A 27290-nucleotide genomic window follows, 5' to 3' on the forward strand; every position below is an offset into this window, starting at 1 on the left:
CTCTCTCCTCGCCCGAGGTTTGGACCCAGAGGTGGCAGGGGAAGTGGCATGCGTTATTTCCGGGCGCTGGCCTACGTCCCCCCACCCCTCGGGTGAGGGTGGACCGGGCTACGTCCGCCTGCTCCACGGCGTCCCCGGGCCTGAGGACACGGGACGACTGGGCACCCCCCCCAGCTCTGGCCGCTCGCCCGACGCCCGAGTCCTTTCAGCCTCCGGGTGAACTCAAGCGCCGCTGCGCTCACGGCCCGTCGGGCCACCAGGGGGCGCCCGCCCGCCCGGCGCGGGGCTGAGGCTGCTCTCTTTCCCGGGACTCAACGAAGGCAGGCGGAGGTGCCTTCCAAAATGCACCTTGGGCCGACTGGTTCACAATGAATAAAAAGACATTTATTATGTAAGTGCAACAGCAGGTGGCTTTCCCTACCCTCTTCTCGGAGATGAGGTACCAGGTGCAGAGGAACCCCGGCTTTTACCGAGGGGACGGACTTGGGGGCCAAAGCCAGGGTGTGCAAGGCTGGTGGGAACGCGCTGCCTGAATATGGCCAAGTCTCCGGCAGAACAGGTGAAAGAAACGCCTTCTCTTCGCTTCCTCAAACCCCTGCACCCTATGGCTGCTTCTTAGGAGACACTTGTGCCCAGGCTGTGCTCCCAGCGCTGCAGGAACTCTGTGAAAACACGTTGTTCTGGTTCAAAGTATAAAATGGAATTTAAATTAGAAGCCTCCGGCTGCTGAGGGTACCTTCCATTTTTACTGAATCAATAGAGAAGAATCTAGGAATTTATACTTATCTTTCATGAGCTAGAAGGAATCCCATTTAATCTAGCTCTTCCTTCTTCCCCAGCCGCCTCCTGTTTGCAAGCTGGGAAAACATTTAACCTATAACTTAAGCACAAGGTAAAAACGAGAATCTGTTGGAGTCTTTCTAATTTACTCCTTACTATTTATTATTTATTATTACTACTTTTCAGAAGTGGTGTATAAAGCACTATATTGTGCCTCCAAAGTTTACTTAGTTGTCACCCCAAAGAAGAATTATGCTTCTAGGTATGCCTGTGCATGCACACACAATGAAGTGTTTGGTGCAGCTATTGTCATGTGTCCCAAAATTGATTCTCATGTTACATGCCAAAATTATAACTGGGGTTAATTTTGGAAGATACTTTAAAATTTTGAAAGGATGTTATGTAAAACTTCACAATGAAGCCCATATTCAAACGTGCTGTGGAGGGTTCTAGAGAGGCACCCCTGATGTTTGTCCTGTCCCTGATGTTGAAAAATGCCCAATCCTTGGAAACGCCTGCTATACCAGTACTCACCTCTAAGTTCTCTGGAGGGACCAGGTAACATGCCCGCTTAGTCTGAGCCATTGAACAGGACTGTGTGTTGTCATACTTTTGCGATCTCATCTCTGCCTTCATTTAATTTTCTGTATTCATTTCTTTGGATTTACTTCATTTTATAACTATAATTACCCTCAATTTGTTTTTTTCAAATGAGGCAGTGTATAAACTGACGTGAATTTTGCCTCCCCCAGTCTGTTGGCCTACTGTTTACCAGTAGGTCTGTTGGCCAAGTTAAGTCAGATATTTTCAAGGTTGCACGTAATCATCTAAGCTTCTGATTTATGTCTTAGTAATGCGAGAATGTAGTTTTAAACAACTCTAGTTCCAGTTTCTTTGTGAGATTGATCAAACCACTTGGGCTTACTGGGTTCAGACCCAGGTTTGATAAGCAGAGAGATATCTTGCAGTGATATGATGCGTTTTTGAGACAAAGAAGAATATTGATTATTTGGTTATTTTATTTTATTTTTTTTTAGTTTTATAACCAAGGTGACTTATATATGTATTCATATTTAAAGATGGCCCAGAATACAACAGCATATACTGCTTCCACGAGTAACAATTTAGTATCCCAATTGCCTTAGTAAACAATTTATGCATGGACTCTTCTGGGAGGGACCTTCCTAAGTTAAAGAAAGGGCTTTGCAATAATGACCTTTTGATTTGACAGCCAGGACTGTAGTCATTTTACTTTTTTGAATTGCTTTGAATCTCCAAATTCTATAGCTGCTACCTTTTGGAGGGAGCTGGGAGTGGCTGCAATAGGAATTCAAAATAGAACACTTGAGTTCTTATCTACATCCCTAGGAGGACTGGGGACAGCTTATCTCTGCATCTGACCTTCTTTGGTGATGTCCTTTTATCCTTAACTAAACTGGGGGAAAGACCTGCAGTTATCCCTGGGTAAGAGAAGTGGTTTGATGAGTTGATCTTAAACTGGGGGCTCTGGTTGGTCGGGTCTTTTTTCAGAGATCTTATATTCAACCTGAATCCACCTGGTGGTTTCTACTGGTTAATCAGTCTTCCTGCTGGCTCCATGCACTTTATTACTACAATTTATGCAAAGTCAGAAGTGGACTGAATTTCTGTAACAAGGCAAAATGTCTCTGCAGTCCAACATGATTTTTCTCATTATATTTCCGATATATTTATCCCTTGACCTTACAGTCAAGCTTCTTTCTTTGTAGGATTGATGTGTGCAGAGAAAGTCTAATCAGTGAGACCACAGCATTGTTGCTTTGCCTGTCCCCAAATAGCCCTAGGTTTATTCGTTTTATTCTGTTGTTTTAACATTTGATCCCTTTATTTTGGAATCTTTTTAACCCAGATGCTAAAGTGAAAATCATAAATTGAAATGAGTGTTTGGATATTACTGGCCAAGCTTAGTAGCAGTAGGAAGATTTTAGCCTCTGAATAAACAGGAAGTTTGGGTTTTAAACTTCCCATTATGTGGACACGTGATCAAAAGGGCACAGGAAGTTCATCCTGTTCTCTAAGGAAGATGTAGTCAAACAGATTCCACGACAGCCATTCTGATAATCCAGATGCCATAAAATCCAGGCTGCCAGCCAGCCCTGAATTAATAATCTCAGTTAACAGGTCAGGTCTAAAAATGTTCAATATGGTAAATGGAATATGGGTGCATGCAGATTCAATTTGTTCTTCCTGTCTTGTTCCTTTGGACAGGAAGTATTTTGAAGTTTCAGTGAATTGTGAATCATTTGAGAATATCATGGTGTTATATAAACCAGCTTTTCTATACAAACTGTGTATTGGGTGTAACTCTTTGAAAGGCTAAACTGCTCCAAGGATCTGAGGGAGTCTATGTCAGGACTGCCTTGGACTTAGTGGGCTGGAACTGAAATAGAAAGGTTCTTCACCATCTTATTCTTAAAAAAAAATCACTCTGAATGTTATCCGCTCAATAAGTGCTTTCCAATAAATGAATGAAATTAATGAACGTAATTAAAATAAGTAAATTTTTTTGCCTTAATATTCTTTCATCCTTTTTTTTATAAATTTATTTATTTATTTTCGACTGTGTTGGGTCTTCGTTGTTGGGTGTGGGCTTTCTCTAGTTGCAGCGAGCGGGGGCTATTCTTCGTTTTGGTGCGTGGGCTTCTCACTGTGGTGGCTTCTCCTGTTGCGGAGCACAGACTCTAGGCATGTGGGCTTCCGTAGTTGTGTCACCGGGCTCAGTAGTTGTGGCTCACGGGCTCTAGAGCGCAGGCTCAGTAGTTGTGGTGCACGGGCTTAGTTACTCCGTGGCATGTGGGATCTTCCTGGACCAGGGCTCTAACCTGTGTTCCCTGCATTGGCAGGCGGATTCTTAACCACTGCGCCACCAGGGAAGTCCCTTGCCTTAATTTTCTTAAAGCAAATAAAGAGTTTTTGGATTTTTTAATGGCAGAACTTGAGTCATTCCGTTAACCTGGAAATTACTACTGTGTTTTGTGTAATTATTAGGAAGTGACTGAAATAAGTTTGTTCAGACCATGATTTTTAACCCCTGAAATAGTAAATATTATAAAGTTTAAAAAGAAATCTTTATGGAAATTTTATGTGCTTGGAAGAAAATCTGTAGGGAACATCTACTCTCAAACTATATAATAAAGAAATTAACAAACAGGCTGATCATGGGGGGCTAAAGAATAGGTAAAAGAAAACTCATGAATTTTTTACTTAAAAAAGTGCATTTGGCAAAAGCCTAAGTATATTAATAATTAAAATTAAGTACTAATCTGTAGTTTCAAATTAAGAAGTTAGCACTTTGCTAACCTTCAACAATGCATTTTTAAAATAGCTTCAAGAAAGCCACCAAAGAGTGAACCATTTTCGCCTTTCATGTTCTATGTGAAAGTCCCCTTGCAATTTTGAGAAATAGTCTTCACACCCTTTTTACAGTACAGCAACATACTTGCGTTATAACCTAAGAGATGTTAAAACCATGCACGGGCAAAATTAGATCTAACAATTTTTTTTTTTTAGCCGTCATTCCTTAAAAAAAATGATACTGAAGGTTAAACTGTTACATGTCATAATAGGTTCCAGAGACGTTGGGGGTTTAAGAAATCTGGAGTTAGGTTCAGGCTAGGTCATTTGGGGCCAATCTGACCGGGATGCCCTGATGCTCAAACCCCCTCTCCCGCCTTTTCATTATTCCTGGGTTAAAGATCCAAGTCCTTAACCCAACTTCCTGGTGCTACAGTCCAGCCCCTTTTCCTTCCTAGCCTCCTGTTACTGCACACCCCCTGCTTTCTGCCTTGCTGCTGTGACTATTACCTCTGTATATGCAATCTCCCCTTTCACTTTTCTGGCCTTTTGCTGTGTTAACTCCTACTTATCTTTCAAATCTCTGTTGTCTTTTTCTCAGGAAACCTTTTTCTGACCCTTTGACTAGGTCAAACCTCCCTTGTTCCTCTCCTGACCTTCTCTGCTGCAAACATACATATAATTGAGTGACCATTTATTAACTGTCTCCTTCGCTGTATTCTAAGCTCCATGAGGGCTGGAATCCGAGTCGGGTGTTGCCTGCCATTTTACCCACAGCACTGAAGGCTCTGGCACATATAAGTAACTCAAACATTTTAAAGTAAGATGAATGAATGAGTCAGGCAATTAACCTTAGTGCCCAACTGTAAAAGAGTTGCTGTTAGGATTGGATGATATGAAGTATCTATGAAGGCTAGCATATGGGAAGCTCTCAATAAGTAGCAGTGATAATTTCAGTTAAATTGGGCTTGGTAGTTTATTTGGTAAATGAATATGGTAAATGAATATTTAAATATGGTTTTGCCTCCATATTTTCAAACAGTTTTAAAATTACATAGTAAGCACAATTTGATTTATGTATCTTATTTGTTTGTGCTTATGTAGGAATAAAAATAGAGATTTAGAACACGTTTTGATTGTTATTAGCTATATTCAACTATTAATAGTATTTCAAAGAAACCTTAACCTTACACTGATTTTTGTTTTCATGTGACCTTCTCAAAGTAGGTAGAGAACTTTAGGGAAGATGGGACTTATTTAGCTGATGTTGTTGTTTCTGACTGGAATGTCTCCTCATTGAATTACTTGTTCAGGAAATTTAGAGGCTTGAGAAATGTGAGTTCCTTCTTATTTGAGAGTGGCTTTGACATTTGGGCTCTTGCCAACACAGAATTTTTAAGTGTATATTTTGGGGATGGAGCCCTGTGTCTGAAATGGTGTTAAAGCTCTATCCCCCGTTAGGAAGAAGATGCACATTCACTTACATTAAATGGTGTGTGGCAGAGGTATTTGCTGTACGCTGGAAGGCTATGATGTTCCATTGTTCTAAATTCTTCAGGTTATTATGATCCTGTGAAGGTGAATGTGCAATGACTCAGAATAATAAAATTTAAGAGTCTTGAACTATATAACAAATCCTATTCTCCAGCATTCTGGGGAAACACATGTCAACCCCTCTTTCTTATTGAATATCAACATAGCGTGGCCTTCTGGGGGCAGAATTCCTCTCTTCATGGCCTTGGCCTGGGAGCCACTGGTTCTATCACTTTGCTCAAGGGTTTGAGATGAGAACTAGCTAGTTTCTGACTGCAAGGAGCTGACAGTCTAAATGGCAGGTGAGACAAATAGCCATGAAAATACTGGAAAGCCATTCAAGGGCATCTACTAAGTCAGTTTTCAACTGGCTGCTATTGGTGCTTGAGGGTTTGTTGGCTCAGCAGAGTTAGGGAGGATCCCAAAGGAGGCAGCCACTGAGCAGGGCAGTGGGCCAGTTGTTAGCTGTCTTTGGGCCTCAGTGTACAGGTCTATCATTCTCCCATTCTGGCAGTACATTTTGAGTGGTTTATTAAGAAGCTAAAACTCTCTGAATATATACCTAGAGTGTGGGTACAAAAGACCTTTATGTCTCTAGTACTGTAACTTTATAATGGAATTCAGATAAGATAGCTCTAGACAGAAGCTGAAATATTTGAATTTCCCTAAAGAATTCTATAAGTATATTCAAGACATCATAGGAACAGTTTCAACCTCAGGCAGGGCCAGGGTCTGTGGCAACAGACAAATGATTTTCTTCCCATTATTTGGCATCCTTTTCTCGTGAACTTTACACAACTGTTAAAATAATTTGCTTTTTTTTATTCCTTACCTTTTAAACTACTTTTCAAGTTATTAGTGGATCATGATACTTCTGAAACCTAAGATAATACCAAATGTCCTGGGCCCATGGTGCCTAAGAGGCAAAGGGCATCTTCCATGTGGCAATCATTAGCATTACAGTTCAGCAGGCATTATAAATCAAATCACCCAGGATTGGGAGGGATTTAACATGCTTTCAGTAAGACAGTAGAGATTTTACCAAAGGTCCTGTTACCCTACTTATTGAGATATTTAGGTTATTCAGAATATATTTTTTAGAAAAACTCTATCACGTCCTAAAGATGACCCACATTCTAATTTGATCTCCACAAAGGTTTTTTTTTTTTTTAAATTAATTAATTAATTAACTTATTTTTATTTTTGGTTGCATTGGGTCTTTGTTGCTGCACGCGGGCTTTCTCTAGTTGTGGTGAGCAGGCTTCTCATTGCGGTGGCTTCTCTTGTTGTGGAGCACGGGCTCTAGGCGCGCAGGCTTCAGCAGTTGTGGAGTGCGGCTCAGCAGTTGTGGCTTGCAGGCTCAGTAGTTGTGGCGCTCAGGCTTAGTTGCTCCGCGGCACGTGGCATCTTCCCAGACCAGGGCTCAAACCCATGTCCCCTGCATTGGCAGGCGGATTCTTTACCACTGCGCCACCAGGGAAGTCCCTCCACAAAGGTTTTTTAATGTACAATGCGTGTCTACACAGCCGAGTAGAATTATGAATTGAGCCTTATCCAAGATCTAACATACAGTTAACCTCATTCAATTGGAAAGTTGTATTTTTTTTCAAATAGCAAGGGTTCTTGCTTTATTTTCTAGATCAGTGGTTCTCAACCCTGGCCGTACATTAGCATTACTTGGGAGATTTTTTAAAAATTAGATGACAAGATCCTTCACATAGAGTCCATTTTAGGTTGGTCTGAGAGGGGGCCTTATATAAATTTCTCAGTCGCCCACTGCCTTAGTTTCTTCACCCATAAAGTGGGGATAAAATTATTTTCTATGTCCAAGCATCATCATGAGGGTTAAATGAATAATGCATGTGGAGTTTTAGAAGAAGTCTGACTTGTAATAACTCTTCTATAAATGAAAGTCATTATATTATTATAATGAAACCATAATAGAGATTCATATCTCACTGAGAACAAGAATAGAAAATGCAGTAGACACTAAACAGAGCATGTTTAGTAGATGAAAATGCTAGAACAGGCTCACGCTTGCATGCAAGAGCTGATTATGGGTATCTCTTCTCATCTCCACATTTAGTGACATTAGGTTTGAAAATCAGTCATGGTGAGTTTATTTACAACACAGAAATCGCCAAATGCTGAAATCAAGGGGTTTTGTTTTGTTTTATTTTGTTCTTTGTGTTTTTTTTTTTTTTTGTATCCCAGAGATCCAGTTATTAACAATATCACCACAAGAGAGGATTGAGACAGCTGGCAGGGAGGTCTGGGGTGAAAAACATCATACACTTACTTCATGATTTAAATGGCCTGGGCTTGGACCAGGCCAGTCATGGCCATCTGTCATTCATGGACCTGGGGCCTAAGTTTTGAATCAAGAATCACCAGAGTGTGATTGAACTCTCAATCAATCATTAGTTCTAAGTGTTGGGGCAAATTATTTAATCCTGCTCTCAAAATCTTAAGGATTTGAACTCATAGAAACAGAGAGTAGAATGGTGGTTGCCAGAGGCTGGTGGAAATGGGGAGAGGTTGGTCAAAGGGTATAAACTTTCAGTTATAGAATGAATAAGGATTCTGAGGATTTAATGTCCAGCATGGTGGCTATAGTTAATAATACTGTATTGTATACTTGCAATTTGCTAAGAGAGTAGACCTAAAGCATTCTCACATGCACACACACAAAGTAACTATGTGAGGTGATAGATTGTTAATTAACTTGGTTGTGGAAATCATTTCATGGTATATATGTGTTTCAAATTATTATGCTGTACACTTTTAAATATATTACATTTTTAGTTGCCAACTGTACCTCAATAAAGCTGGAAAAGAAAAAGCAGCTAGGGATTTGCGGGGATATAGCAGGGGCATAGGAAGCCACAAGATAAACCTGGTCCACCTAACTTTATTTAGATTCATGTACATTCTTTTCTTTTTTTTTTTTTTAATTTATTTTTAACATCTTTATTGGAGTATAATTGCCTTACAATGGTGTGTTAGTTTCTGCTGTATAACAAAGTGTATCAGCTATATGTATACATATAATTTAAAACACTCAAGTGATATGAACACATTTGAGACCACAAACTAACCTGGTACTATAAGGTTAGCTTGTTTTTTTTAATAAATTTATTTATTTATTTATTTATTTTTGGCTGTGTTGGGTCTTCGTTTCTGTGCACGGGCTTTCTCCAGTTGTGGCAAGCGGGGGCACTCTTCATCGCGGTGCGCGGGCCTCTCACTATCGCGGCCTCTCTTGTTGCGGAGCACAGGCTCCAGACGCGCAGGCTCAGTAGTTGTGGCTCACGGGCCTAGCCGCTCCGCGGCATGTGGAATCCTCCTGGACCGGGGCACGAACCCGTGTCCCCTGCATTGGCAGGCGGACTCCCAACCACTGCGCCATCAGGGAAGCCCTCATGTACGTTCTTAAAACCCAAGCCCAAAATGATGATGATGATGAAATCCCCCTGAAGTCTACTTCAGGTTAGTTTTGGGATGCTCCAGGAGTGCGTTCAGCATCCTTTGCCTTTGTTGCGTACTCAGGTGGAAACAGATGGAAAGTACTGGAGGGTCTCCACACCTCAGTTTCCTCATTGGTCAGAGCAGGATGGTTGTCAGACTGATATGAGATAATGGATTTTAACCACATAGAGATTGTAGTTAGTGCCTCAGTTTTCAAGAACGTTTGCTAGGTCAGTTTGTGACTTAGGAACTTAGAGTTAAGTAAGCATCCAGCCCAGAGTCTGAACTTTGACCTTGGACCTCAGTAGCCCTAGAACTCCCTCAGACCGCTAGTCCTAATACAGTAGTCTCCAACATTTTTGGCACCAGAGACCAGTTTCGTGGAAGACAATTTTTCCACGGATGAGGGGCGGGGGGCAGCGGACGGTTCAGGCAGTAATGCAAGCGATGGGGAGCGATGGGGAGCAGCAGATGAAGCTTCACGCACCTGCCCACTGCTCACCTCCTGCTGTGCGGCACGGTTCCTAACAGGCTGAGGACCGGTATGGGTCCTGGCCCCGGGGTTGGGGACCCCTGTCCTAATAGACTCAGTGGAGGCTGAGCTAGAGTCCTACTACTTGACAATTTATTTTTGCTGATCTCTAAGTAAATCAGCATTTGTTATTCTTCACTTTAACTTTTATTTGACTTGCTTTAACAAAAGAGACATAGTAAACATTTTCTGATAACGACTGAAACATTCTTCACTTATAGAATTACTTTCGTTTTGCATTACATTAAAATGTGCAACACTGTTGTTTTGGATTATTTTCTATGATCTAATGTATAAAATCATGCATTAAAAATTCAATATGATACTTTTGGGGACTTCCCTGGTGGCGCAGTGGTTAAGAATCCGCCTGCCAATGCAGGGGACATGGGTTCGAGCCCTGGTCCAGGAAGATCCCACATGCCGCGGAGCAACTAAGCCCGTGCACCACAACTACTGAGCCCATGCTCTAGAGCCCGAGAGCCACAACTACTGAGTCCACGCGCCACAACTACTGAAGCCCGCGCGCCTAGAGCCTGTGCTCCGCAACAAGAGAAGCCACTGCAGTGAGAAGCACGCACACCACAACGAAGAGTAGTCACTGCTCGCCGCAACTAGAGAAAGCCCGTGTGCAGCATCGAAGATCCCACGCAGCCAAAAATAAATAAATAAATAAATTTTAAAAATTAATATGATACTTTTAATTTCTTAATTTAAAAAAGCCAAACCACAATTGTATTATTTTAGCAAGAAAAAGAAAACTCATAATACTTAGCTATACAGTTAAGTTAAACCAGAAATTGATATTTGTACAATTTCTCCTCCTTGGAAGCAGCAGGTGTATAACATTATTATACATTGTATTTATGCTGCATGCACAGAAAATTGACTAGAGACCCTGAAAGTAGGCAAGCTCTTTGGAACCCAGACTGGATTACCAAGCTGAGTACCCCTGCAAAACAAACTCTCTGTCTGAATATATGAAAGGTACTAAAAGAGAGTGAAAACCAGTTTTACTTTTTCTTTTTTTAATTATTTATTTAATTTTTGGAGGAGAATCAGCAGTGGAAGAAAAGATCACTTCCTCTGTAGACACTATGGGTTTCGGATTCTGTAAACTCTGTCATGTAACTTGACCCCAAAGCTAATGAAATCCTGTTAGACTTTCCCTGCCCTCCTTCCTGCTTCCATCTTTTTGATTGTCTCACCTTTGAAAACCTCGATTTGTACTTGTATACATGTGTGATCCTCCCGCCATTGTTTGACTTTTTACCCAGGCACTTTTCACCTACATCCTCTCCTTCCCTGTTTGGCAGTCGGTTGGGCTTCTTCCTGCCTTGAATACCACATTCCCGAGTTATTCAAGCTCAGTCATTAGCACCCTGTCCCCCTACTAAAATTATGAATGAAAAGCCTTGTTGTTCTTTACAAATAACTCAGGCTTCGTCAGTCAGTCAAATTCGAATGGAAGTGACTGCCGGACAAAGGGGTGGGATGACGGACAGTCCTCACAGCGAGTCATCAATGCCCACAGGAAGTTTTTTAAGCAACAGTCTAGGTAGAGAGGGTTGGGCGCTCCCGGAGGACAAGCCTACAGAGGGGGGGCTGGGGGGTGCTCTTTGTGTCCATTTGGATCTTAGGGAAAGAAAAAAAAAAGTCCAAGAAGACCAGAGATGACAATGTACAGAGTCAATTTTGCCCTTGCAAGAACTTAAGAATCCTTCCATGGAGACATCTACCTTGCAGTAATGCTGGTTGGAACTGACACGCACAGACAAAAGTGAAGGCACTGACCATTTACTGGGCTTTGAATGCTGAACCGTGCAGGAGTGGGTTACAGACTGGGGGCTGCACGACTCCCCGCTGGGAAGTTGCATTGTCCTGGGCCCCTTTTTCACAACAGGGGAAAAGGTAATTGACAGGCTGATTGTTTGGCCCGGACCCCCGCTGTTTTAAAATCCTGGAAGGCCCCAGTCACACGTTGTCAATAATAGCCATCGGAGGTGCAGAGTGAAGGACTGTTCAGGAAACAGTTTGAGCCCTTCAAGTGGACAGGCCTCAGTGACTTTTCTTGCACTCTGGCTGCCACAAGCAGCTCATTCAAAAATAACCTTCAAGTAATAAATCAAACTTGTTTCCTGAACTATACAAGGAACAGCTGGTTATTTTTCCTCCCCTTTTTTTTTTTTCAAAGACAAAAAAAAAAAAAGATTTTTACTACAGGAAATCAAGCATGTCAAAATTTGGCAAAGCAATTTGGATGATTTAACAGCTAAACACTTCTCTTTTTAATGTTATGCTTTCATCGGTCTTTTTTTATTTTGGCTTTTCATTTTTGCGTTCTGTTTGCTGCCGTGAGTGTCCCTTATCTGTGCTTTCCTCCCTTTTGAAAGGAAAATGAGTTTAGTATCTTGTCCTTAGAATATCTTTGGTAATTTCTAATGTGTTGGTCAAGACGCTCAACTTATTATGCAGCTGAAATTTGTTTTCTTCTACAGAGGGAGTTTGGATTTAGACCTATATAGCTCCACATATCTGTTTCTCGTGGGATCCATATATTTTGGAGTTCTGATGACAAGGCAGTTTTTCTTCAGTCTGCTGATTTAGGAACCCCAAGCTAGTGCATATGTCATAACTGAAGTAGTCTGCTATTTTAAGAAAGTACATTTTGAGCGTTTTTGGTCTTTTTGTGTCTCTCTTTGTGCCTGTTTTTGTGTTTTCTTTGTGTGTGTCTTTCCCTCCTTGAATACGTTTGCCCTTCAGATTTTGGAAAAATCTGCCAACCTCTGACTGACCTTAGCAATAAGAAGTATAAATATAAGTATAAATGATTAACATAAAACAATTCCCTTCTGTGATGATTACTGTTTATCTTTATTTTATAGATGCTTGATATTTCAAATAGAAATCCATTCCAAATGAAAGTGTTTATGATCTCTCAGTGTGTACCTTAGAGATTAGCTTTTCACAACTTGTGGACATTTAGAATTAAAAAAGAAATGTATTTGAGAACCTGTCGGATTTCAATGCACTAGGTCTATGTCAATCAATTTAAATATAATTAAACAATAATGTTAGGATTAGATATTAAGATCATGTAAAACATCTATTTTACAGGATATTTTTACTACTATTTAATAAAAAACAATTATAATTTAGCATTGAATGAGAAATTATAAATTATACTTTGGGATTTGGTCCTTTAATAAACTTATTTTTCTTTATTTTGTTGAAGAGATTATTTGTAATAAAACACTTGTAATGAAAGGTATGTTTACAGGAAGATAATAATGAAATTCAATTTGTAGTAGACTTAGGTCATTGTAGGCTTCTTTTCTTTTTTCACTTCTTTTCCTTGATATTTGCAATAAATGACAATGCTATAATAGCACAAATAAAGCCATCTTTGTGCTACACGATTTAACTTACACACTTTGTATGTATACAGATGTCTTGGCTGATACGAGTGTGAATTTAGCAGTGGGTGTGGTTTCCCTGTAAATGTTTCTTCCATATATGGCTGATATGCACACCGAACCTGTTTTGATGTAACATTTCTTTACTTTCAGCATTTAAGCTTCGAACATGTGATACGTGACTGGATGGAATTCCTGGAGAACTGTATTAACACGTTTCAAAGAGTTGAATCCTGAGGTTAGTACCATGTCAGAAAATTTGAGGATTTGCACAGTATTTATATGTAGGGTTCATACATGATTGTATAATATCATTCATAAGTGAATCAGAATATAAATATTATATTTAAAATAAGGTAAAATACTCAGTTCTGTACATGACTCGTTTCTTATTAAGGCACAGCCTTTTGTCTCCCTCAAAGATGCTCAGGAATTGATGAGTTAAGTGGACTTTGAACCTCTGGTACCCTCCCGCAGCCACACAACTCCTCCCCGTGGCCCTGTGGACTCTGGCCACAGTAGGGGCGGGTGAGATGGTGGGTGTAGACTGGAAGTGCTCTGTACAGACTTGCTTTCTGGCCTCCTGTTCAGCTGCCGGTCTCACAGCTTGCCCTGAGAATGGACTTCCTGTGCTGTCATTTACACTCAGTATCACACTAAGCACTCTTTGTCACTCAGCTTTTGAGACAGAAGGGGGCGAGATAACACATCTAGACTGTTTGTGTTGGTACTTTGTGGATAAAGTCAAGGGCTGGAGTCAAGAACCCTGGGTCTTATCCTCATTTTGCAACTGCCTTTCCTGTGACATTGAGCCAGGCTTTGGACCTCCCCATTCCTCACTTTTTCCTCTTCTATCTAATGAGGATCAGTATGCAGTGTTCTCTTATTTTATCAGGAAGGTATGGTTGTTGAAAGATTTTCTAAACGCTTGAAGCCGCTAGCAAAAGGAAAAAGAAATCAGATAAAATGACACTTTTTTGCTTTTTGGGGAGAGATGGAAAGGAAACCACAGCTGGTTAGTTACTCCTAGAAATAATTCATTCTCCAATCCTGTAGGTAGGGAATTTTCCCTCCTACTCACGTCAGTTTTTTCCTCATCCTTTTCTTTTGCTCTTTTCCTCTCTCCCTGTCTGCCTCCCTCTCTCTTCCTGTCTCCCCCTGCCCTTCTTGTCTGTCTCTTTCTCCCTTTCGCTCTACCCCTGCAATGTTTCCTTCATAGCAACATGCTGTGAGATCAAGGTGTGTAGAAATTAGCAAAGCTGAAGAATACCTCTAAAAGGCTTTGTCCGCTGTGGGTGAGCGGAGACACCGGGGACACAAGGAGGGCCTTCTGAGTTGACTGGGTGGGGAGTGACAGGAAGGGCTATGGAAGCTTCTGCAAATATATGGGACTTCAGAGACGGTTACCAGCTGGCAAGCTGGGTCTCTGGGGCCTGGGACCACTTATTTAGAGGTTCTTTTTGTGAAGAGATGGGGTTGGAAAAGGGTTGGAACGTATAGTGAAATTCAGGGATTCTCTCAATGGGATAGGATGGAGGGCCTCTTCTGGCCACAGCTGTGGCTACATCCTTTTCCTTTTTCACTAAATTATACAACTGAATAGAGTGTAGCTTGGAGTGGAAAGGGATTTCATCTGCTACTGCAATTAGAGTGTATGAAATATCATGAATTGTAAAGAGTGCATTTTAATACATTTCACTTTTTAAAAACCTTTCGTCACTGAGTTTTATTGCTGTTGTTTTATTTTGTGAAGACCTTGGTAATATAAATTACAAACCAGATATTAGTTCACATAGTATTCCTCGTGGCATTTTAAGAAGGGTGTTGTATATTCTGGCTTGCTTATTTGATTTTCCAGACCCACAAATCCGTTCATATGTGTTTAGATTTTTCATTCAATAGGCAGCAGTATCGTTTTGGTGGTATATGCTTTTGATCTTTTGTACATACATGGTTTTGATATGGCCTGACATTGTGTTTATCTGATATTTCTTATTGAATCCATTGTATACTCATGGATGTTTCATGCTATTTTGCTACCTATTGATAGGCTTTTTTAGTGTGACTCCCCCCATTAAAAAAAAAAAAAGCAAGTAAAAAAACTACTACATGGGGGATATATATACATATATTATATATGTATATAATATATATACTTAAATATATAATATATATTAAAATATAATTTATAAATATGCATATTTTACTTGTTTTAATAAGAAGGATATGAAAAGATACATACCAGTCTGTTTATAATACACAGGATCTGAAGGGGAGGCAGGAGCTTATTAACTTTTTAAACTTTTTTCCTGATTTGTTTCACTTTGTACAACAAATATGTATTACGTTCTTAATTAAAACATTAATAAAGAAAATGTTTCAATACTGATTTAATATAAACACTTAAAGAGGAAATTTAGTAGTCATAGATATAATTTGTATTTTACAAGGTTTTTGCCAATCTTGGTAAAATGTCTAAAAATCCGTAAAGAAAGGACAGTGCCTTTTGTTTTTAGAGCACACGTACAAAAAAGCAATGGTTGGCGCTCCCTCTGCTGGTTTCCCTACAAGAATTAACAGGCCAACTTGGGAGGATGAAAAGATAACAACGAAAATTATGCTGAGTCTTTGATCCTTAAACACCCTTTCCACATACACATTTTATCCCTGACTGACAGCAAGTGTCAAAGCAGTTTGTGAAAATGGGTTCTCTCCTGACATTTAATAGTGATACTGAAGTTAGGCTAGATAATTATAACCCTTTTTAAAAATGAATTGCTCCTTTTTCATATCATAAGCTAGGATGTAAAACACAACTATTCTTAATTTATTGGGAATTTTTGAGTGGGGATTAATCGTACATAACTAACTCTCAATAACGGGATCTAGTAGTTGGCTATTTGAACATTTTCACATTAGTAAGCAAAACTGACGGGGGAGTGACATTATCATGGGCCATTTTAAAAATTAAACCTTGTTATATCATTACTGTAATCTGTACATTCTTATATAAAAGATATTTGAAAATGTCTTAGTTTAGTTAATATTGATATCCAAACTATAACTAAAGATTCTTAGAACTCATTGAATTAATCAATTCCCCGCCCCCCACCCTGGGAATCCTGACTTTCTTGGATCAGAGTATGTTGAGCCATATATACTATCCATTTATCAAATATTGGTGTTAAATCATTCCTAAATCTTTATTGTATTCTGTGTTATATATAATACGGTATTCTGTGTCTTAAAGGTGTTTAATGTGAAGATTCTGTCTGTACATATTCAACTCCTTCCACTAGCTTTTGCCTTTAGGTAGGTGTCAGTTATGGTATAAACTGCTAGAATATACGAAACTATTTCCCTTAGGGATATATGCATTTAATAGGGAGCTCTGGAGAATCTATAAGCTTTCAAAAGGAGCATTTTTAATGGTAGGTTTCAGGGAGAGAGCTTTTGTAGTAAGACAAAGTAGACCGGAGAAGGGTCACCTCTGGAGAATGGACAGGCCCTTGGGAAAGGAGTGGAGAATTAAGACAGCTCCAAACAACAGGCAATAAAGAATGGGGGAGGTGCTGTTGATCAGGGAAGAACAGGAGCTGCATTTCCTTGGTAAGAGAACTGCTCTCCTTTTAAAAAGTCATCTCTGTGAGGGCTGCTCAGGGAATGGCGAAGGAGAAAGGAAATAATAGGGTAGAAGGCCAGATCTCATAAATCAACTTTACCCATCACTGATGAGCCAGATACAATAGTCAGATCAGCCTAACGCCCTGGAAAACACCAGGTAGAGATTTAGGCAAGTGACAATGTTAGGGACAGGCAGTTTCACGTAGCAGAGATCCAGTCACCCTCCTGGAGTTTAAGCAAGGGAATTCTAGGCTCTAGAAAGAGTGGAGAGGGTGATGAGTGTTGGGGGTTCTGGGTGTATTGAAGGTGCACACACTGTAGGACTCCAGTGCTGGAGGACCTGGAGGACCAGGCAGTGCCTGTGGTTGGACTCTAAGGTCAGGAGGATTCCTGGCAGGATCCGTGTTCTAGATCGTGGGATATGAGCAGTTAGGGTCAAGGCTGATTTGATAGTGACCCCAATGTACTAGCAAATCCCTTCATCCTGAGTCTGGAGAGGGTTTGTATACGAGCACATGTTCAGTTAAGGCCTACAAGCCACACAGATAACGGTCCAAAGCAGGAATTTTAGGAGATATATTATTGGATGGGAGGTCATGCCCCTTGCATCTCAAACCATGATATATGGGCCATTGCACACTTAGCCTACTTATAAAGTCACTGCATTAGAGGTTAGGGATTAAAGAGACCAGAGCAACTCTTCTTCAAGCAACTTTTATATTATATTTACCATCAGTCCCTCATAATTGTTCTCTAATTTTTTATGTCTTTGTTTTTAGTAGTGTCTCTTCAGATGATACATTTTAAGTTTCTTAAATGCAGGACTGTTTTTTTCAGATCTTTTACATTTCCCTAAGAGCTTTAACTTAATTTTGTACCCAGATTATTCTAAATGACAGAGATGTTAGGGCTTTGTTTGTTCGTTAGTTTTATTTTTTCCAATATGCTCCATAGAGCAAATCCCCTGAGTTTCTACATGAAGGTGGGGAGGGAAGGGAGCTTTGATTTTACATATTTGGCTTTTGTATAGTATTTCCCTTGAAGAAAGAACTGCCCTAAAAATTTTCAGAAAACTATGAGTGTGTTTGGTTGATGATAATCAAATTGATACTCAGAAGCAACTGAATGTAGGGAACTTTTCATAGAAGGCCTACATTCTGAAATGGATTCTTTTTTAATTGATTTCTTTATGAATATATTCTTTATGCATTGTTAGTCCTATATGAATTTTGGTCCTATATGACTCAACTTAAAATTAAATGTGTTTCTTTTTCTTGTTTTGTTCATGAAAGTGATTTTAAAAGCCATGCTTCTTATTGTTAGAAGAACTATTAGTCAAAGAGTGCTCATGTGTTCATAAACTTTATAGTCCAGGAGAAGTGGTTTGGAAAGAGAAAACTCTTATATATTCCCCAGGAGTTCCCCAACAAATAGATGATGTATTTAAATGGATGTGCATTTTCACTACCCTTGGACCACATCAAATCTGACACTAAGCAAGGAATTATCTAAATCAGGCTAGGAAGCATATAAAGGCTAGTAGATTTATTTCAAGGCCCTTTTTAACCAAAGCTACCTTTTCGCTTTATTTATATTATTTGAGAAAAAAGTGTGAATTAGGTACCTTCTTCCTTGCCTTCCATTCTCTTCTGACCAGAGAGATAGAATCCTTTAGACATACCTACCCTGTTAACAGTAGCCATTAGTCACATGTGGCTTGAGCACTTGAAGTGTGCTGTAATATATACACTAGATTTCGAAGCCTTAGTAGAAAAAAAAAAGATGGTGAACTAGCTCATTTATATATTTTTTATATTAATTATACATTGAAATGACAATAGTTGGGTTAAAGAAAACATTATTAAAATTAATTTCTTTTAATTAACTTCCATTTAACTTTTCAGTATTCAAAAATGTTAATTTACATATGTGGTTCACATTTCTATTGGACAAAACTCCTGTAGGCCAATAGTTCTTAAACTTTTTGGAATAATAATGTGTTCCTTTGAGAATCTGTTAAAAGCTCGATAAATCATAGAGAGATAGATACTGTCAGTTCTGCTATACCTAACATATGTGTTCCTAAGACTCACCGTACTGTGCAAAATCATGCACTGAAAGCTACAGGGCTGGGATTGGAGTAAACACTCAACAATTTTGTCAGTGCCACATAAAAAAGATAGCAACATAGTCAAAATGGTAGCACAGTTTTATCCATGGTGAATGGTAAAGAAATTTGTCAGTATTACAATAAATATGGCACTTGACCCTGAAAATGTCTCATTTGTCTGTCAGGGTGGGAGCTCCTAGGAAACTGCCCCCCTTCCAAGCCTGCCTTGTTCCCATGGCTGCCACCCTGTGTGCCAGAGGAAGAGAACATTAGGAAGGTAGAAAAAAAGTGAGGGAAAGAGAAATAAAGAGAAAAAAATGACAGAGAACAGAGGGGAACAACACAAAATAGGCTGAGAGGAAAGGGGAAAAAATGAAAGAGAAGGGAGGGCATGAGGCCGAAATGCAGGGTTGCAGCGTGTGAGTGATTGGAAGGAGGTTACCTGAAATCAGATGGAAAGTTGGAAGAGCACATGCAGAAAGTTGGAACAGTAAACGGAACAGCAAATGTAGGTAGAGCTCATTGTCCTTGAGAGGTGTGTGCATTTTGCTGATTTGTGCAAAGCTCAGTTCAGCTGGGTACAGTTTTCTGTGTTGGCCTGGAGATGAAATTGGCACAAGCAAATCCAAAATTACTGTTATGCTAAAATTTTCCCTAATTTATCAGTCACGTTGGAACAAATTCACGTTTTCAAAACAAGCGTTCCAGCAGAACTGACTGTAGAAACATACACCATGATAGATTGTCATGCACAGCCCACGTTTGCAACCTCCAGACTGGAGGAGTGTCAGAGCACGCCAAGCATTAGGAAGCAAAGCTGAAGTGCCAGCATTTGGTTTTTTCAAGGTGTTATAGTCGCAATGGATTATGAGACGGGGGGCCTGGTGAGCAGTTTGTGGAGCGCTGAGTGGAGTGTAGGGAGTGAATGCATTATGGGTGTGGATCCATGGGGGTGGAAGACGTTGAATTTGAGATGCAGAGAAGGTACACTTTCGATACCAACTCAGAATGATCTATTTACACAAGCCTTTTCTAATCTATGCTAGAATTGCCCAGGAACTATCCCAGGGACAGGAAATGAATGCTTGGTGAGAGGGAAATTCTAACAAGTAGTAGAGAAAAAGAGCAGATACTGTCTTAATATTCTGCTTCTATTTATTCTGGGCTTTAGTTACAATTCAAAGAATTTGGTTCCTGTGAATTCACAGAAATAGGTCTAAGGATCTGTCAAGGGGAAGTGAATTGAGAAGATCTTCAAGTCACTAAGAGTAGTGAAGTAACTTTGAAAATTAAATCAAACCATTGAAGGTGGTTGCCCATTAAACATAATGATACTAATGAAGATGATGATGATAATCTAATATTTACTGGGCTCTTAGTATAGCTGGGGACTATACTATGTGTTTTATGTGGATGATTTTATTTAACATTCACAACATTTTGAGGAAAGATTTTTACCTTTCTTAGGTACCTCTTTTTATGGATCGAAGTAACTCTGCCAACATCACACTGAGAGCAAGTAGCTGAGTTGGGGCTTGAATGCAGGCAGTCTAAAGCCAGTGTTCATGTGGAAACTACCAGACTCTCGTCTTATTAGTGGTCTTGCTGGGGACTTTCCTTGTCTACTGTTGTATATTCTGGTACTGTTTAAATTTGTGTAATGAAATGCTATTACTTAGGTTATTTTTAAAACAGGAGAAAAATACACAGACACAGACGGGTTTAAAAGAGAAAGCCTAGAAAAAAGAAATAAAATAAAAACGATTTTAAAAAGTGAAAATCAACTTTTACATTCTACAGCCAACATTTTATAATACATGTATTTGGGTAGCATGACTTGAAAATGTTGTTACTTGATACACATGTGCAGGGGGCTGTCTATCCATTTGTAGGCCCCTTGGGGAGTTCCCGATGCCATCAAATGTACACAGGATTGCCAACAGTAAATTATAGTAAGAGTGGGTGGTATAATCAATTTTAAATTGCTGTTCAGTTTTATAGAAGAAATATTTAATATTCAGCTATTAAAATGTTAACAAATGCCATTCATTATTTTCAGAAATGGGTAGAAGTAATCATTTTTCACATGTCCAGTTAAATTGTCTTGTGTGTCTGATACAAGGATGTTATGCTGTACCAAAGGTAACACATTATTGTAAAACCCTAAGTTGCATGTTTGTTCAAATTATTTCCATTTGCTTATCTTTGCTCTAGATTCTAATTTATAAGAAGTATATAGTAAGATATTTCATATTTAAGTTAAATCTATTTTTAAATGAAAAAATTTTTTTTCTGTAAGTAACAATGGGTAGTGCCAGATTTTATTCTCTTGTTTTATAAAAAAGAATAAAATCTATTTATCTATTGTTTATTTATTGCTTTTCCAGATACTTGGTTCTTGTTAGTGGATTAGAAATGGTAGATTTTAGAATGAAAGTAGTGTTACCAAACCAAACTTGGGTCTACTTGCCCACCTGCAGTAAAGCCAATCTCCTGACCCTGGGTTGTGGTGAAGGAAAATACAGCATGTATCGCAGGGCACCAAGCAAGGAGTCCAGGCAGCTAGTGCTTAAAAGGCCCCAACTCCCTGAAGGCTTTCAGAGAAAGGTTTTTAAAAACAGGGTGAGGGAGGGGGTTTTTGGGGTGTGTTATCAGCACATGGACATTCTTCTGATTGGTTGGTGGTGAGGTAATTGGGAATCAACATCATCAACCTTCCGGTTCCAACAAGTCTGGGGTCTACGTGCTTGTGGGCAGCATACAGTTAACTTCTTCCACCTGGTGGGGGTTTCAGTATCTGCAAAACAGCTTAAAGGATGTGGCTCAGAATATTATCTAAAGCCTTTGAGGAGGAACTAAAGGTCCTTGGCTTTGTTTAATGGCTAAAGTATTATTTTGTCTTGTTTAACTGTTTTCCTGTCTTTCTGCATTTTCTCACTTCTCTGATTAAATTTACTCTTTGGAACTTGGGGAAGGCCCAGGAGGCTAAAGTTTTTTAACAGACAAGAGGCAGGCGTAGGACATGGTGGGGCAGCGGGGAGTCGGTTCTGGGAAGGCCCCATAGGGTCCTGCTCGGTTACAGTAGAAGACCGTCTCTCCTCCCCACTCCCCCCAACTCTTTTAATCTCGAGTTTCAGATGTTCCATGACTTGGGAGATGTCATGTCACAACATTTTTTTCTGTTCTCTGTTGTGTGAGAGGAAATAAGAATACACATTTGCAAATGAGATTTTTCTAAAGAACTCTGTTTTTTTTTTAGAATCACAGTAGGAACACATTTTCTCCTATTATTGGATAAATACCCAGTGAAGTACTCTCTCTCTTCCTCAGATTCCTCTTCAGACTTCCCTGGAGGAGAACTATGTACCTAACTTTGTTCTCTGCATCACCTTACCAGGCCCCCCAAACGTTCTTGGCTGCACTTCCCAGAGAGATGGAATGTCTGGGACTGCTCAGGGGGGCCTGTCAGGGACAGCTGCTCTGCCCTGCAGCACTGGCCACAGCTCAGCTGCCCTGAAGGGAATATTCCTATGGCTTCTCAGGTGGTGTAGCTGCACAGCTCCTGCCAGCAGCCTTGGCCAGGGGCCATAGGAGAGAAAGGAGGGTGGGGAGAATCTCCTTCACTAGCCTAGAGATACCTTCCTGAGCTGAGGGCCTCAGGAGGATTTAGTTCATTCCCTAGTGTTATGGAGGAAAAATAAGAATGATGGGTGGGGCTGATTTTTAATAAAGCACCATGCTTTTCTGAAAAATATGATACTGATCATTTGTAATACAGGTTTGAGTTCTAGTGCAGCAAAGTTGTTGCCCATGTATTTGTGATATCAGGCAAGTGGACATTAGACTGGCAGTTTCCCTCTGAGTCTGGTGAAAAACGTTTCTCTTAGAGGCTGAGTCATCTTTCCAGTCTTGATCATGAATGAAAGCATTGCTTGGCTGCCCTGGCATTTCCATTGAGCTTGTCCGGGGGACCAGGAAAATGGCGCATGACCAAGCTCTTCGCTTAGCTAGGCAGAATAAGCTGCTGATTGCAGTGAGGGCTGATTTTCCTCTCTGACCTCTGTTCCTCATCCCCCTCCTGCCCTCTCTGCCTCTCCTGCTGGCTCTAGTACATGCTCACACTTAGGATAAGTGCCCCAGGCCAGGGGCGGACAGAAAGCAACACACTTGTGCTTGGCAGGGCGAAGCCCTGCAAATCCCGGCAAGTGTGCTTACAAGTCAACTCTTGCCACCGTCACAAATGGCTGGGGAGGGGACCGGGGTTTATACTTTCTTCAATATCTAAATATCAATTTGCCCTATCCACCTTTTGGAAACAAATTTTTTTTTTTTTTTTTTAAAGATTGATTGATTGATTGATTGATTGATTGCTGTGTTGGGTCTTCGCTTCTGTGCTAGGGCCTTCTCCAGTTGCGGCAAGCGGGGGCCACTCCTCATCACTGTGCGCGGGCCTCTCACTATCGTGGCCTCTCCCGCTGCGGAGCACAGGCTCCAGACGCGCAGGCTCAGCAGTTGTGGTGCTTAGCTGCTCCACGGCACATGGGATCTTCCCAGACCAGGGCTCAAACCCATATCCCCTGCATCGGCAGGCGGATTCTTAACCACTGCGCCACCAGGGAAGCCCTGGAAACAAATTTTAAACATACAATAATAACTCTAGCATCATTCTTCCACCACCCCAGTGGATTGGAATGGAAGGATAAAGGGGAAATGGTTTTCCAGGTCAACTTCTGTGTGCACTAGAGAAGATAAAAAGCCAGTGTGCTAATTTAAAGTCACCAAGCATATCAAGATAGGTAATGTAGAAGAAGGCAGTGAGTCTTGGGGTACTTATTAAATATTTCATCCTACATCTTAACTATTAACAAAGCACACAGATCAAGCAGAAGAATGTGAGTATCTGAGGCTGGACGTTGTGAGGCTCAAAGTTGTGGAAGACACAGCCTGTAGCAGGCCCCCTGGTACTTTCCCCTGCCCTTGGATAGACCCTCCTCTTCGAGAGCATGAGTGTATCCTGGAAGAATGCTGGGGACCTTGCCCAGCTGTAGGTCATCCACTTTCTAGAGGACAGTGGGAGGCCAACGAGGTTCTGAGGCCAACCCAAAGTTTTGGGTTTTTTAAGGATAGTGTAAGAGAAAACTTAATTTTCCCCCTCTACTCTCAATAATTCTCTGACACCAGAGGTTTGGATTTTTCCCACACCAAGTAATTCTCCAATTCTCAGTGGACATTGACCGAGTCTCCTATAAATTTAACTCAGTTCTGACACTATCTACCTGGAGGTAGCATCAGATCCCACAAGTCAAGGGCTCAGTCCCACAAGACTGCTCCCACCTCAGATGTCAGCCGCTACATCCAGATTGTCACCTGTACTTCTGACCAACCAGGGTTTCCATGACCCCCTCCTCAGGTTTGATAACTTGCTAGAATGGTTCACAGAACCCAGGGAAGTGTTTCCGTACACTTGCTGATTTATTATAAAAGGATACAACTCAGAACCACCAGATGGGAGAGATGCATAGATGCACATACATGCCCCATGTATGGGGCATGGGGTGTGGAGCTTCCATGCCCTCTTAGGGTGTGTCACCTTCCTACCACCTTCATATGTCTACCGATCTAGAAGCTTATCAAATCTTGTTGTTCCTGAGTTTTTATAGAGCTTCATCTCCAGCCTACCACACCCCCACCTTTGGGGTGGGAAGCTGAGTTCTCCCAGACCAGGAGGGTACCAATCACAACAGGTATATTGTACACATCTCTGTCATGTTTACTTTATATCTCTGTCTCCAGTCCCATGCATTGAGGTGGTTTCCTGTGCCTCAAGAAAATATTTGAAGACCTAATAGAAATTAGACTGATTTGGTTATATAGAAAGCTCTATAGAAATCAGACCTCAAGCCTAGAAAAGATGAACCACATTATTCAACAATGGCCTCAAGATAACTCATCCCACATGAATGGGTAGGAGATCCCGCACTCCCTATCATGGGAATTGAATTAGTTTGCTAGTTCTGCTATAGCAAAACACCATAGACTAGACTGTTCTCTTATACAACAGAAATTTTTTTCTCACATTTCTGGAGGCTGAAAGTCCAAGATCAAGGTGTTGACAAGGTTGATTTCCTCTGAGGCCTCTCTCTTTTGTTTGAAGATGGCCACCTTCTTGCTGTAGTTTCACAAGATATTTCTTCCGTGTGTGTACATGTGTGTGTACACTTGTGTGCATGCATGTCCCTGGTGTCTCTCTGTGTGTCCTGATCTCTTCTTATAAGGACTCTAGTCATATTGGATTAGGGCCCACCCTAATGGGGAATTACCTCATTTCAACTTAATGACCTCTTTAAAGGCCCTGTCTCCAAATACAGCCACATTCTGAGGTACTGGGTTTAGGGCTTCAACACATGAATTTGGGGGAACAGAATTCAGCCCATAACAGGAATAATTTCTCTTTGTTCGTCATTTAGATCACCTGAGCAGTAGTTGACCTAGGCCTGGACTTCACTTTTGAGAGGCAGAATGGTATTCTTGGAAGGAGCATGGACTATGAAATTGGACCTCTAACAGTGTGAATCCTGATTTGATCACTTACTCCCTTTTCACTTTGGGGTCTCTGGGCCTCTACTTCCCCATTTGTAAAATCTGTGTAACATCTGCTTGGGGATTAAATGAGATAACCTGTGTGAAGTGCCCGGGGCAACAGTGTAGGCGATAAGCTTAGTTCTACTTCTCTCCCTTCAAAAATAGGTAAAAGCTTCTGTTACTATCAAGGGAAGACATTCTTCTCTGGCTCCTCTAGTGGGATTCAATACATTTCTCAAAGGGAAAGGAAATGGCAAAGTAGGTAGTTGGAAGTAGTTGGAATACTGATTGTAGGTGTGCCATGTATTACTTAGGCTTTTGTGGGTTGGACTGGGGATTAATAAGCATTTAGAGCCCTTTATTTTAGGGAATGGTATTCAGTTTGGGAGTAGGAAATAAGGTATCAAGGGCTAATGCTTGCTGTTAGCAGATACAAGAGTTGGGTATGGAATTAAGGACCCAACTATATGATTACTGAATAAACAGCAAAGCTAGTCACTAGGATGGAGCAAGCATTGCTTGGGTTTGAGGAACAGCTACAGCTCAGTGGGTTTCAAAGAAAACCACATTTGGGGCCACAAGACAACTCTCAACTTAAACCTATTGGGGGATCTAGGACTTAACGCTATATTGCTAAGCAGAACTGTGGGACGTTCACTTGCATTGTAAGCCTTTAGAATTTGTTATCAGAGTCAGACTGGGAGAGGTAGGAGCTGGATTGTGGTCTTCTTCTTGAGGGCAATTAATAAGCATTTTCTGAGCATAATTAGTGCTCGCACACTTTGCCCATTTATGTCATCATAGAAATAACAAACTGGACAATGTATAATTTATAGTTTATCAGCATGTTTCTTTGACTCTCAGATCACTTCTAGAAAACATGTCTGGTGATACCTTTTTTTTTGCTATCACAATGCTTTACAGTGCAGCTGCATGAAGAAAGAATAAAGAAATAAAGTTAAGTAGAGAACTCAAACACACTGTCTGCTGGTAATTTTCCACTACTTAAGAGAAAATGTCACTTTTCTCCCAAACAATCCAATCCTTACTCTTATCACCAATGTACATAACATGATTGATATTGCATATCTGCTACGTAAACATTGCTTTAATATTTTTCATTACTTTTGCCCAAATGACCCTGAGTAAATGTAGTATCTGGCACAAGGTGCTGGAGCCGTGGCAGTGTTTCAAAGCCAGTGGCTTTGTTGCCCAACCTGGAACTCTCAGAACTTTGGCATAGCTGGATTTTTTTCTGTTTCTTAAAAAAATTTCATTGGTGATTTCACCTTTATTATCCATGAAGCTCTATTGCCTAGTAATCAGACACTAAATGCTAAAGGGAAGCAAACATATACTTTGAACTCCTTAATGGGGTAACGATAAAAAAATTTATATTGATATGTGACTAGTGTCCAGTAGTTGGCAAAATATTTTCACACACACACACACACACACACACACACACACACACACCATTTTGGGGAGAAATAGGAATTCATTTTGGCAGGAATAAAGCTTATCTTCCAACAAAAGAGGGGAATGTTATCCCCTCATTATCTTTCTGTAAATGTCCTCATATTCACTGATATTAATATTTGGAGAGAATTTTTAATTTTTTTAATTATTTTTTATTTTTTAGGCCACACCATGTGGCATGTGGGATCTTAGTTCCTAACCGGGGACTGAACCCATGCCCCCTGCATTGGGAACGCAGGGTTTTAACCAGTGGACCACCAGGGAAGTCCTGGAGAGAATTTTTTAAACCTTCTGAATCACAGTTGTATTTTTATTCAACAAAGGCAAGGTATCTGAACTCTTCCTACTAAGTCAAGCAAATTTCAAAGATGTCTATATTTCCATGTGATAACTACATGGAGCTGAAGTACACAATTTTTTTGTTATAGTGGAAAAT

The 27290-nt window shown here is 40.4% G+C and overlaps 1 long non-coding RNA gene across 2 annotated transcripts in view; it reads left to right on the forward strand.

Moving 5' to 3' along the window:
* Positions 1–232: 232 nt before the first annotated feature.
* Positions 233–27290, forward strand: part of LOC137752168 (uncharacterized) — a 120691-nt gene continuing 93633 nt past the window's right edge. The window contains exons 1-2 of one of the 2 annotated variants that reach the window (XR_011071070.1): positions 233–391; positions 13213–13297. This is a non-coding gene — a long non-coding RNA (uncharacterized lncRNA). The other variant, XR_011071071.1, reaches the window with a different exon arrangement.

The sequence above is a fragment of the Eschrichtius robustus genome, chromosome 18 (genome assembly GCF_028021215.1).
Source record: "Eschrichtius robustus isolate mEscRob2 chromosome 18, mEscRob2.pri, whole genome shotgun sequence".
NCBI classification, from domain to species: domain Eukaryota; kingdom Metazoa; phylum Chordata; class Mammalia; order Artiodactyla; family Eschrichtiidae; genus Eschrichtius; species Eschrichtius robustus.